The sequence below is a fragment of the Mobula birostris genome, chromosome 6 (genome assembly GCF_030028105.1).
Source record: "Mobula birostris isolate sMobBir1 chromosome 6, sMobBir1.hap1, whole genome shotgun sequence".
Lineage (NCBI taxonomy): Eukaryota > Metazoa > Chordata > Chondrichthyes > Myliobatiformes > Myliobatidae > Mobula > Mobula birostris.
The window spans coordinates 85,677,017-85,691,461 of NC_092375.1; the positions used below are offsets into that span (position 1 = coordinate 85,677,017).

The following is a 14,445-nucleotide window of genomic DNA, read 5'->3' on the forward strand; positions in this document are numbered from 1 at the left end:
GTCTGTAATGACGCTCGCTGCCAAAAGCCATTGGCTGCAGAATTGTACTGCCTGGAGCAGTTTGGGAGAGAGGCGTGTGTATCCTCAGCTCAATATGTTGGCGTCGGGTTGGGAGGGATGGCAATGTGTGATGCTGTTTTAGTTTTAGGGAAAATATTTTCTTAACATTCAAATTGTAAGTACCCCATCTTACATTGTTCAGTAAGATTAAATCTCAGCCTTCTAAACTTCAATGACAGCACCCTCAACCTTGCTTCAAATGTTAACTCTTTCATACCAGGCATCAACCCTTCTGTGTCTTCTTGACAGTCTTCGATGTTGGTATGCATTTAAAATATAGAAATTATTATATTAAAATATAGAAATGGAAACTACAATTAATTCCCTGTAAGGTTGTGTCAAAGCATTCCCACTTTTATACTTGTACCCCTTATGAAAAGGACCGTCATTCCATAGCCCTCCTAATTATTTGGTGCTTTATTTGGAGAATCCAGCATTTAACAGGAAAAAGGCAGCACTGGCTGAAGTGAAATCATCAGAAACGTGCAGGTTGATTGCTTTGTACAGTAATTTTTGTTTGGTGTTTCATTGAAGTTTGTGATGTCTATAGGATTATTGTAGAAACAGGGAATGCCTGCCTTCACTTGAAGAGACAAATTCCGACTAATTCCATACATGGGTGTTTTGGGTGCTAATCCCCCCCCCCCCCCGATACAGTATGACAGTGAGAATTGGGGAATGTTACCCTGGTCTGCATGCTCTTATTGAAGTTGGAGACCGTTACAAGCAATTGCTTACCAATTTTCCTCCATGCAATGCAGGAGGCAACTCACTTCAGTAAGGCATTCCTACTGCAATGTACCATTGGCTGCAGAACAGGGCCAGAACTCTTTCACTATTTGCGGTTGAGGTCTTGATGACTTTTGACGTTTATTAGGCTGTTGCACATTGGAGCAGAAAACCTCTGCATTTCCAAGTTTACAGCAAATTGTTGTATTAGGTCACAGATGATCTCCAGTTAAGAGAAGCAGAATTTGTCTGATTTTCTTTGCAGAGAGCAGCATACAGAGAAACACAGTAACTCAAGGTAATTCTGGTTTCCCAATGATAACGAGTGCTATTTGTTGCATGCCTGTCATTTTGAGGTACCACACATTGGCCCAGAATTTCCTAGGTGTAATGAACCATTGTGCTCACTGCTCATTGGTCTCATCAGTCTATATTTACCCGTATAAAAACCATGTTTCAGAAGTCTTTCTGGCTCTCTTCGTTTAAGATGCTTCATGTGTCAAGAAGCAGGCCTGTTCACAGAAATACTGAAAGGAATCTTTGGCGGCTTATTAAACCAACTGAACTTTAATAAATTATTTGGCAACATCCCTCATAGTAGTCTGATGCAAAAGATTAAGGCACACAGGGTCCAATGTAATGTGGTAGATTGAATTGAAAATTGGCTTGGCCATAGAAGAAACAGTGTATCGACGGAGGGGCGTTATTCTGATTGGAGGTTTGTGATCCACAGGGACCTTTATTTGTTTGTGATGTGCCTAAATGATTTGAACAAAAATGTAGGTGGACTGAATAGAAGTTTGCCAATAACACAAATGTTGGCAGATTGGTGGATAGGGAGGACAATTTTCAGAGGATCTATCAGGATATAGATCAGTTAGAAATTTGGGCAGAGAAATGGCAGATTGAGTTTAATTTAATTAGGTGTTGCACTTTGGGAGTTCAAACATAAGAAGAAAATATAAGGTAAATGGCAAAAGCTTTAGAAGCATTGATCTTGGGATGAACATTGAGAGATCTTGGGTTTGCAAGTCCACAGCTCCCCGAAAGTGATAACACAAGTAGATAGGAGAATAAAAAGGCATACGGCATACTTGCATTCATTGGTCAGAGCGCTGAGTATAGAAGTCAGGGAACCATGTTGCAGCTGTATAAAACTTCCATACATTTTTGAAGCATTACGTGGAGTTCTTGTCACTGCATTACAGGAGGCTTTAGAGAGGGTGCAGAAGTAGTTCACCAGGATGTTACCTTGATTGGGGCATATTAGGTCTACGAGCGATTAGACAAACCTCAATTGTTTCTTCTGGGGTGTTGGGGCTGATATAAAATTATAAGAGATATATTTAGGGTCTTTTTCCTCAGGTGGAAATGTTGAATACCAGCAGGTATAACTTGAGAGGAGAACTGTTTAAAGGTTTAAAAGGCAAGTTTTTTTCCCACAGAGAGTAATAGCTTCATGGAAATACATTACAAGGGAAAAAGCTGGAAGCAGATACAGTAGCAACTTTTAAGAAGTATTTTTACAGACACATAAGTAGACAGGAAATAGAGGAATATAAACTGTGTGCACACAGGATTAGTTTAAATTGGCATCGTGTGGGTTGGAGGGTGTGTTCCTGTGAGGTACTCTTCTATGGCTTGATGAGAATCTGAATTTTTATGCAAGTCTGACGTTCAGAAACAGTTACTTTAAAAGTATTAATCAAATCATTAAATTGTTAATTATTTTAAGGATTGAGTAAATAAAAACACACAGCCTTGAAGAAGTATTCAGCCCCTACAACTGTTTTCACGTTTTATTGTCTCATTTTCTAAATTTAAAATATATTGAAGTAGAATTTTTAGCTAATCTGGAAAACATGATGCATCATGTCAAATCAAAAGAAAAATTCCAAAACTTGTCAACAATTAATTAAAAATTAAAAACCAAAATTGTGAGGCTGAAGAAGCGTTGATCCCCTTTGTAATTACTATGTTAACTTTCCTCAGGTGCAATATACAGTACTACCTCACCAACTCTCCCAATTTGTTGATGTAGAAAATTGGAGGATCGCCTATTTTCAATGAATTCTTAAGAATAAATACCCCCTCCCTCTGTAAGGTCCAACAGTATTGCAGACTTTCAATAGACCAAACCAAAATGAAAGCAAAAGAGCATTCAAGACAAGTCAGGGAAATGATAATAGAGAAGCACAAATCTGGGGAAGGGTACAAGATGATCTCAAAGACACTTAACATACCTTGGAGCTCAGTGCAGTCCATCGTGAAAAAGTGGAAAAAATATCAGACCATAGCCACTCTGCCTAGTTCAGGCTGTCACTCGAAACTTAGTCGCCGGAGAAGAATTGCACTTGGTAGAGAGGCTACTGTAGCTCCAACAGTCACTCTGAGCGAGCTGCAGAAGTCAGTGACTGCAACTAGAAATGAAGTTCTTGGCTCCACAATCTTTAAGGCTTTGCACAAAAGGTTACTTATGGAAGAGCGGCAAGGAAAAAGCCCTGGCTTAAAAAAAAGCATATCCTTGCCTGTATAGACTTAGCAAACTGTCACTTCGAAGATAGTGTAACGATGCGGAAAAAGGTCTTGTACCAACCTGTTTTTCTGCCTAGCTCCACCTACCTGCACCTAGACCCCAATCTCCATACCTTCTCATCCACGTACTTATCCAAATTTATCTGAAATCTTGCATTTGAACCTGCATTCACCAATTTTGCTGGCAGATCATTCCGCTTTCACACCATCTTGTGAGTGAAGAAGCCTTCCCTCAAGTTCCCCTTAAATACAGTGGATTCTAATTAATTTGGACACATGAGGACCAGGATATTTTGGCCCAATTTAGTGGCTGCCCCAATTATCCAAAGTTTCATGAAAATAGTTAAAAAGGTATGGTAAAGACAAACTACCATTTAACTGTGTAACAAATTATGTATTTAAATGAAATACGGAACAAATTAGAACATTACCAATATTACTACAGTATTTCAAAACTATCAGTTCATAATGGATACTGATGGAGGAATTCATCGTGTGTACACTGGCGTAGTACTTGCTTGGTAAACTATCCATTCTTAGCCCATTAAACTGTCGAGGTTTAACGCTTTTCTCAAAAACTAACAAATTCTTTTTATCTGTTCCTGACATACTTGAACAACACGATGCAGTTATGCGATTTATTGCTTTCTTTGAATCTGATAGTGTTGCGTGTTTGTATCAAAGGGAGCCATCTGGCCTGGCACGATAACAAAGGCCTGCTTTGTTGGCATTGTAGATATCATCTGCCCAAAATTTTTGAAGCAAGTCAGGGACTTTTGTAGATCTCCGTGTTACTGTACTTACAGCATCAGCACTATCTTTCTCACTGTATATTTCATTTAATATAGTGCTGACATTTCCATCAAGACAACCAACCAGCTCTTGCTTTAAAATCTTTGTGACCCAGCTTCTTAGCTAGCTTCTCTGACTTGTTTTTTAAAACATTGGTCCACTGACACGCATACATCATCCCATTACAATGGAAAACCTTTGATTGAGGGCCTCTTTGACATCTGGATCCTCACCTTCATGTTTTTTGTTTTTGGGATGTTCCTTGTCCCTCATGTATTGCCTATTCTTCTTGCAGTTTATCTTGCTGATATATCCAGCATGCAATTGTAGATTTTGGCACTAAAGTTATTTCCGCCAGCTGACGAGTGGCGTTAGGTGGATAGCTTTCAATTTGGTCCATTCGGGTAATTTTTTTTGCCTAGTGTCCAATCTTTTCATGGCAAGGGTCTCAAAAATTTTAAAGTCAAAATTAAAAAAGCAAAGTGATCAAAAGTGACAGTTTTTTGAATGGGCGTTCGTTGGCCCAAATAGATAACGTAACACAAGCACACACAACTGTTCACTCTAAGCATGGTGTAGTGCCTAATGGCCACGTAAGTGCATGTGACTGATTGTCTGCTGCCCCAATTAAGCGGCATAGTGTCTCAAAGGAAGTGAATCCTGGCTACTTTCCCAATTTGTTTTTGTTCTTTGAGAGTTATCCCAAATAAGCGGCCGCCCCATTTAACCAATGGCCCAATTAACTGGAATCCACTGTATTTCCCCTTTCACACTAAATCTAGGACCTTTAGTTCCAGTCTCCCCCTTCATTGGGAGAAAACCCCTGCATGTATTTACCCTATCCAAAACCCTCAGAGTTGTATACACCTTTATAAGATCTCCCTTCATTCTCTTATGCTTCAAGAAATAAAATCCTAACCTATTCAACCTTTCCCTATAACTCATGTCCCCAAATACTGGTAACATCCTTGTATGTCCTGCCAAAGGGTTTCGGCCCAAAACGTTGACTGTACTCTTTTCCATAGATGCTGCCTGGCCTGCTGAGTTCCTCCAGCATTTTGTGTGTGTTGCTGAACATCTTTGTAAATTTTCTGTGCACTCTTGCAAAGGTGGCGGGGTGGAGTTGCTTCTCTACCAAAGGAGGTGCAAGGCACTCCTTCTCTCTTCTATCCTGCAGGTCACCCTTGGGCAAGGTGTAGCACGTGCTCAGCCCCACTGATCAGTGTCACGTGAAGCTATGGAAGATGGCTGTATGAGCAGCTGGTGCATATCACAAGTCCTGATTATGTGACCGCTGATGCCAGGCAGACAACCTTTGAAGACTATTGATAATGCCTGGGGTCATCCATCTTGTAAAGACACTGCCCAGAAGGAGGCAATGGCAAACCACTTCTGTAGAAGAATTTACCAAGAACAATCATGGTCATGGATAAGACCATGATCACCCAAGTCATATGACACGACACATAATGCTGCTGCTGATGATGACTTATTGATATCTCTCCTGTAGACAGGTGACTAGACTGCACATGATACTCCAAATTCAGCCTCATCAACTTATACAATTTCAACATAACAGTCCTGCACTCAGTGCTCTGATTCATGAAGGCCAATGTGCCAAAAGCTCTCTTTATGACCCTACCTGCCTGTGATACCACTTCTGAGGAATTATAGATCTGTATTCCCAGATCCATTTTTCTATTGCCCAGCTCAGTGCCCTACCGTTCACCGTGTAACTCCTTCCAAAGAGCAATGCACACTTATCTGCATTAAATTCCATCTGCCATTTCTCCAGCTGGTCCAGATCACACTTCAAGCATTGATCACCTTCCTCACTGTCCACCACATCCCCAGTCTTAGTGTCACCTGTAGATTTGCTGATCAACCTTACTACATTATCATCTAAACTCAGTGGCTATTTTACTAGACACACCTGCTCGCTAATACAAATATCTAATCAGCCTATCATGTGGCAGCATCTGAATGCAAACATCCACTCAGACAAGGCTCATTTGTTGTTTAGACCAAACATCAGAATGGGGGAAGAAATGTGATCTAAGTGACTTTGAACATGGAATGATTGTTGGTACCAGATGGAGTGGTTTGAGTATCTCAGAAACTACTGATCTCTTGGGGCTTACATGCACAACAATCTCTAGAGTTTACAGAGCATCATGCATAAAAACAAAAAAAAAATCCAGTGAGTGGCAGTTCTGTGGGTGAAAGTGCCTTGTTAATGAGAGGGGTCAGAGGAGAATGGCCAGACCGGTTCAAGCTGACAGGAAGCCAAGAGTAACTCAAATAACCATGTGTTACAACAGTGGTGTGCATGAGAACATCTCTGAATGCACAGCATATTGTAATTTGAAATGAATGGGCTACAGCAGGAGAAGACCATGAACTTACATTCACTGGCCACTTTATTAGGTACAGGAGGTACCTAATAGATTGGCCACAAAGTGTAGATGATAAACAACGACAGATCCAGCATCGATCCCTGCGGCACAGTGATAGTCACAGGCCTCTAATCAGAGAGACAACCATCTACTACTGCTTTCTGTCTTCTGCTCAGCTATTGTCAAATCCAATTTATTACTTCATTCTGAATGCCAAGTGGGCTAGTCTTCCATGTGAAACTTTATCAAAGGCCTTGCTAAAGTCCATGAAGAAGTCAACTGCCTTTCCTTCATCAACCTTCCCTGTAACCTCCTCAAAAAGTCTATAAGATTGATTAAACATAACCTATCATGCACAAATCCATGTGGACTATCCCTAATCAGGCCCTATCTATCCAAATAATTGTATGTTCTGTCCCTTAGAATACCTTCCAATAACTTACCCATGATTGACGTCAGGTTTACTGGCTCATAATTTCCTATTCCCTTACTCTGAGAGCCTTTCTTGAACAATGGAACTACATTTGCTATTCTCCAGTCCTCCGGCACCTCACCTGCGGTTAAGGATGTTTTAAATAACTCCTCCAGGGCTCCTGTAGTTTCTGCACTAGCCTCTCGAATGGTCCGAGGGAACACCTTGACAGCCCCTGGGGAATCTATCCACCCTAATTTGCCTCATTACTGCTGTTGTGCTTGTGCGCAACTATATATCAATTATATAAAAGCACGAATGTGGGAGATGGCTTTAACTGGTGTATTCACATTGTAGTAGAGAGAGGGAACAATGTGCATGTGCAGACAACAGATCAATACACAGTGTTTGGGGGTGGGGTCATTGCTCGAAAAGAAATAGATCCATACATTATACCTCCTTCCCTTTAGATTAATGCACCATAAAACTATATGTACAAAACATCCAATTTCCCTTTTGTAACCCACATTCCACATAAACATGTTTTCACAATAATAGTCCATAACAACCTCACAGTTCTGAAGGTTCAGTCTTTTGGGTGGCACTCTGTTTCTTTCAGGATAGTGCTTCTGGACCTATGGAGTGGCATCAGGTTTGGTAGGTGTCTTGTCTAAGACAACGTCCTCAGTTTCCGGTGTCATGTTGGTGTCAGTGACATCATCACTGAGAGGTAAGCCTGGTGACTGTAATGTGCCCTTATTGTTGGATGCAGTTGTGACGCCAAACCAAGCTATCGGACAATTGATGCTAATGAGAGAGATAAGAGAGACAATGGGGAAACATTCAAAATGCTAATAAGAGAGGAGAGAGGGATTAACGGAAAAGAAACACAATCAGAATATTGACAGACCGGTTGCTTTGAACCTGAACTGTTTGAAGTTTGATGGACAGGCGATACCCCAGCAGGGGGATAAAAAGAGCAGGTTCACTAAGGCATGAGATCACGAGACCATGAGACAACGAGACCCTGGAAAGAGCTGTGTGCCCCCACAAGTGGTGAGAGTTTGGAGGTCTGGTTCGTGGGAACCGACCATAGGCTCACAGGGTGTAAAAGTATGATCGGTGGGAACCTGGTGTGTGTGTCCACCCTTGCCTGGGTGCGGGGTTCACCGCGGAAGAACGATTGTATCCGGAACGGAGGGGTCACAGTCGGTGACCACAGCGGGATGGAAGACATCAAAAAGGGTCTGCCCGAAACCAACTGCGAAGACATCAAAGGTCTGCCTGAACCAAATTGCACCCCGCCCTCTCTCTCTCTCTCCAACGGTACAACAGCAATTACTGCAAACTGCACTAAGCTGAAATGAACTCTGCGTCACTGTAAGACTGATCATTTTACCCCTAGACTGCGATAGAGCTTGGTTGATTCCTATTACCCTAGTTCTGTGTATAGGTGTGCATTATCATTGCTAACCTGTTACATTTATATCCTTACAATTAGAGTACTGTATTATTTGATTCTTTAAGAAAACTTTATTAGTTCCCAGTAATCCAGACTCCAACGAGTGTTCCATTTCTGCTGGTTTGGCAACCCAGTTATGGGGTACGTAACACAGTCGACTCAGGTGTGTTCTTTAGGTTGAGTATCCAGTATCTGGTCCACATGACGTCTCCATGTCTGATCTCCAACATCCACTGTGTATATCAGTGGTCCAGTTCTTGTAGCTATCCTACTGGGTGCTCACTTGTCTTCTCAGTAATCACGCGCTAGAACGTCCTGTCGAATCTCGAAGCTCCTTCCTGCTTCACTTGGCAACTGGCTGAACTGTTTATTCTGTACTACCCTCTGTAGATCTGGTTTCAGGAGGTCTATACAAGATCTCAGATTCCTGTTCATGAACAGCATTGCAGGTGTTTGATTTGTCATCACGTGAACAGAATTCCGATACACAAAAAGGAAGTTGTCCACCTTGTCCATCGCTTGGATGGGCTTCTTGAAGGTTTGTATAAACCTTTCAGCTAACACATTCATTGCTGGGTGGTGAGGAGCTGACTTGAAACATCTGATGCCGTTTTTCTTCATGAACAGACTGGATCCTTCTGACGTATATTGTGGTCTATTGTCACCCACAAAGATAGTTGTCAGAGCGGAGAGAGTCTTTACTGAGGTGGTTGACTCCAGCCACTTCAAATGAGCATACAGAGCAATCGGGAACATTGAGTCCATGAACGGCCCAGCAAAGTCAATATGTGCTCTCTGCCATGGTGCGACAGCCATTCCCATGGGTGTAATGATACCTGTGCAGGTGCATTATGAACTTGTTGGCATCCCGAACAGCTTTTGGCCATGGTCTTCAATCTATGTATCTCTTCCTGGCTACCACACGTAGTTCCAGGTGAGACCCTTCATCTTGACAGTACCCAATTGTCCTTCATGCAGATTCTCTAACACTCTGGTGTGCAGTTTAGAGGGATCACAAGATCCACACATCAGCATTCTTTGCTATACAGACAGTTTGTCTCGTCTCACTGAGAACTCTGGAAACATAGGGTTACCGTGAGCTGGCATCTCTGCATTGTGACTTCAGTGGGTTTTGATAATCCCTTGTTTCCATTTGTATTTTGGAATTTGTTACTGGCAACTGGTCCACCAATGTGGTGTGGAACACTTCTGCTGGTCACAGTATGAAGACTTTTCTTCGTCGGTTGCCAACAGTGGAAGACGTGACAAGCCATCCGTGTTGCTGTGTTGTTTGGTACCCTTGAACTCTATGTCATAAGAGTGGACTCCTAGGACAGTGTCCAACATTGTAACTGGGTAGCAGTCATCACTAGGATTCCCTTTCTGGGTTTGAAAATGGACACAAAGGGCTGGTGAATTTGTCACTAGCATAAACTTTTGTCCCTAGAGGTTGTGGTGGAACTTCTTTATTCTCCATACTAGACTAAGGGCCTCTTTGTTGATCTGTGCGTAGTTGTGTTCTGTGCTTGTTAGGGATCTTGAAGCAAACAAATTGGGCATTCAGATCCACCTTTTATAATGTCCAGTGCCATAAGGGGACACATTGCACGCCAGTCTGATGGGCAGGGATGGTTCATAATGGGTGAGCAGTTCATTGTATGTTATTAGTTTCTTTGTTTCCTTGAAACATCTTTCTGACCATTCCCACTTTGCTCCTGTCTGTAATAGTGATTTCAATGGATGCAGTATTGGAGCAATGTTTGGGAGAAACCAGCGGTAGTAGTTTACGAGGCCCAAGTATGACCTGAGTTGTGACACATTTTCTGGTTTGGGTGCCTGTAGCACTGCTTCAGTCTTCTCTTATGACTTATGTAAGCTATGCTTGTGAGTGACATGTCAGCAGTAGGAGATTTCATTCTTGAAAAATTCACAATTCCCTCTCTTTGCATACAGACCACACTCACTCAACCTGATAAGCACTTTACCAAGGTCCTGGAGGTGCTCCTCATCATTCTTGCTAGTCACGATGATGTCATCAAGGTAACATTGTGTTCCTGGGGTATCTTGGAGCACTTGGTCCATTGCTCTTTGCCAAATTGCTGGAGCTGATGGGACACCAAAGACAAGGTGATTATACTGGAACAGTCCCTTGTGAGTGTTGATTGTGAGGAACTTCCTGCTTGATTCCTCAATCTCCATTTGCAAAAAGGCTTATGACAAGTCAATCTTTGAAAACCTCTCCCTGCCTGCCAAAGATGCAAAAATGTCTTCTATTTGTGGCAGGGGATACTGCACAGTACGCAGCACCGGGTTGGTGCTCACCTTAAAATCCCCACGTATGCGAATAGCTCTGGCCTTCCCTTCCTTGATCACCGGGACAATGACTGTGGCCCAATCGCTCCATTCAACTTAGGTGAGAATTCCAGACCCCTCTTCAGCATGCACTTTAGGACATAGTGTGTAAGGCACTGGAAGCGCTTTGTGGAATCTTGGTGTTGATGCTTCATTCAATTCAATTCTGGCCTTCATGCCTTTGAGTTTACCAATCCCTTTTTCAAACACCTTCTGATTAGCGTTAAGCAGCTGTGCCAGTCTGGTTAGTGCTACCAGTTGGGCTGCTGTTGCCTGTTCATGCCACACTGAGAGCTTTGATTGAGTGCCTGTCTAGCTGGATTTTTCTCAACCATTCACCTCAGCAAAGTGCTGGTCTCCACTTTTCAATACATAAAACTCTAACTGTTCTGTTTGGCCTCTATATATCACATTTACTTACAGTTTGCCTTTGGGTTTGGGTTAGGGTCTTTTCACCTGTGTAAGTCTTTGTAATTCTGTGTAAGTCACTGAGGACTTCTCTGGTGATATCTTAGAAAACAGTCTGTTGCAGTCAGCCTCTGGAACTATGGACAAAGCTGGCCCTGTAACTAACTCCATTTTCAGTTTTACACCAGACACATCTATTGTGATCCAAATGATTTTGTGATCTGCTTCAGTTATACTATGTAGTTCTAGGCATGACAGTTCACCTTTGTTAGACTCTATGTTGCCTGATTCTGTTTTACTTTTGGTAACTTTATGCATTTACTTACTTTTGTGTTTGAGACTTTTCATTCGGTTGTGCTTTTTGTCTGCCTTGCACATTCTCTCTATGCAACCTTGTCTGTGACACTTTCTGTAGACTTTTTCTTTGAACCAACAGTCATTTGCATCAAGGGAGGATTTGCCACATCAATAACATTTTTGGCTTTTTGCACCATTCAGGGATATTTTGTGTGTTTCACATTCTAACTTTTTCTGTAGTTCTGCATCCTTTGCTGCAGTCTCTAACGATATTGCAATGGCCAATACCCATTCTATGGTTAGGTCTGTTTCTGATAGTAGCCTCGTTTGAGTGTTTTAACTCCACACACAAGCTGTCCCTTAATACATCAGAAAGTTCATCTCTAAAGTCACAGTACTGGGGATGTTTGCACAGTTCTGCAATGTATTCAGAATGGCTTTCATCTGTTGACTGGTTCCTTTTGTAAATTCTAAATCTCTCAGCTATTACCAGTGGTTTAGGGCTCAAGTGATTTTGTAAAATTGTAACAATTTTGTTGGATATCTTGCTTGCTGGCTTTGCAGGGGTTACTAAGTTGCATAAGAGACTACGTCCTTGCACCCGTTAAATTATGAAGTATTGGGACTTTCTTTTGCTTCTCAGTGTTGTTCACATTACAATACAGTTCCACCCCTTTGATGTAAGACACCCAGCCTTCATTAGTGCTATCAAGTTTGACAACTTTTTGACTGAAGCCACTTCACGTTATTTTCACTTTAAATTCGGCGTGTTTCACTGTTACCGTGCTGTATTCATGCGTTTGTTAACGTCTATGACAGCATTCTCTCTCGCTGTTTCGTCCCATACCTGTCGGTGCAGTTGGTGATAGTCTCTGATATTCAGGTTCATACTTGTCACTAATTTGTTGTGCCTGTGCACAACTACATATTAATGAAATTAAAGTATGTACACGAGAGGTGGCTTTAACTGATGTACTAACAAGAGAAGGAGAGGAAGAGGGAGGGGAGAGGGAGAGAGAAGAGGGAGAGGGGAGAGGGAGGGGGAAGGAGAACACAATGTGCATGTGTAGACAACAGTGCATGCGCAGACAACAGATCACCATATGGTGCTCTGAAAGAAATAGATCCATACAACAGCAAACACCTCCTCTTCTTTAATCTGGAAACAGTCTATTAACTCACTAGCCTTTTGCTTCAGTTCTTTGGACCCTGTATCTGTCTCCTGAGTAAATACAGATGCAAAAAAATGTTAAGGTTCTCCATCATCCCTTTAGGTTCCATGCATAGATGAAATGCTGATCTTCAAGAGAACCAATCCTGTCCCTTGCTATCATCTTGCTCTTAATATATCTATAGAGGCTGTTGGGACTCTCATTTACCCTGTCTTCCAGAGCAACCTCATGCTCTATTTCAGCCCTCCTAATCTCTCTCTAATTGTTCTAATGCATTCCTTATATTCTGCAAGCCCCTCATGTATAAGACCATAAGACATTGGAGCTGAATCATGCTATTTGACCTATTGCGTCTGCTCCACCTTTTGATCATTGGTGATTAATTTTCCCTCTCAATGCTATTCTCCTGCCTTCTTCCTGTAATCTTTGATGCTCTTACTAATCAAGAACCTATGAACCTCCACTTTAAATATACCCTGTGACTTGGCCTCAGCAGCTTTCAGGGTGGCAATGAATTCCACAGATTCATCCCCCTCTGGCTAAAGAAATTCCTCGTTATCTCTGTTCTAAAGGGACTTTCATCAATTCTGAAGCTGGCCCTAGACTCTCCCACTATTAGGAACATCCTCTCAATGTTCACTCTATCTAGGCCTTTCAATATTCAGTATGTTTCAGTGAGATTCCCCCACCCCCCCATTCTTCTAAACTCCAATGAGTACAGGCCCAAAGCATCAAATTCTCCTTATACATTGACCCTTTCATTCTCAGGACCATTCTTGTGAATCTCCTCTGGACCCTCTCCAATGTCAGCACATCGTTTTTTAAATGTGGGGCCGAAAACTGCTCACAGTACTCTAAATGTGGTCTGGCCAATGCCTTATAAAGCTTTGGCATTACAGTATAGCCTTGCTTTTATGTTCTAGTCCTCTTGAAATGAATGCTAATATTGCATTTGCCTTCCTTACTACCGACTCAACATGCAAGTTAATCTTTAGGGAACCCTGCACTAATAATCTCATATCCCTTTGCACCTCAGATTTCTGAATTTCCTCTCCATTTATAAAATAGATAATGTCTATATTCCTTCTATCAAACTGCATGACCATACACTTCCCTATACTGTGTTCCATCGGTCACTTCTTTGGCCATTCTTCTAATCTGTCCAAGTCCTGCAGACACCCTGCCTTTTATCACCTCTGCACCCACTTCTTTCGCCTATCGAGTCTGCTCCACCTTTTGATCATTGGTGATTAATTTTCCCTCTCAATGCTATTCTCCTGCCTTCTTCCTGTAATCTTTGATACTCTTACTAATCAAGAACCTATGAACCTCCACTTTAAATATCCCCTCGTCGTCCGTGCACCTGGCCACAATTTGGTCATCCAGATCATTAACATATAATGTGAAAAGTAACAGTCCCAACACCAACCTCTGCAAGCACCACTGGTGACCGGCGGCCAACCAGAAAACTCTTTATCTTCTGCCAATCAGCCAATCCTCTGTCCGTGCTACTACCTTTTCTGTAATACTATAGGTTCTTATCTTGTTCCTCAGTCTCATGTGTTGTGGTTTGTCAAAGGCCTTCTGAAAATCCAAGTACACAACATCCGCTGATTCTCCTTTGTCTATCCTGCTTGTTATTTCCTCAAAGAATTCCAACAGATTTGTCAAGCAAGAGTTTCCCTTAAGGAAGCTGACTTTGGCCTATTTTATCATATGTCTGCAAGTATCCCGAATCCTGATCCTTAATAATGAACTTTAACATCCTGCCAACCACTTAAGTCAGGCTAACTGGCGGATAATTTCTTGTCTTTTGCCTCCCTCCCTTCC

The 14,445-nt window shown here is 42.0% G+C and overlaps 1 long non-coding RNA gene across 3 annotated transcripts in view; it reads left to right on the forward strand.

Annotated features, from left to right (window-relative positions):
* Positions 1-14,445, forward strand: part of LOC140199164 (uncharacterized) — a 45,055-nt gene that overhangs the window by 4,135 nt on the left and 26,475 nt on the right. Inside the window, exon 1 of one of the 3 annotated variants that reach the window (XR_011886365.1) lies at positions 10,498-10,513. The exons of the other annotated variants lie outside the window; for them this stretch is intronic. This is a non-coding gene — a long non-coding RNA (uncharacterized lncRNA). Of the gene's footprint in view, positions 1-10,497; positions 10,514-14,445 lie in introns of those variants that run through there. 3 annotated transcript variants of the gene reach the window in all.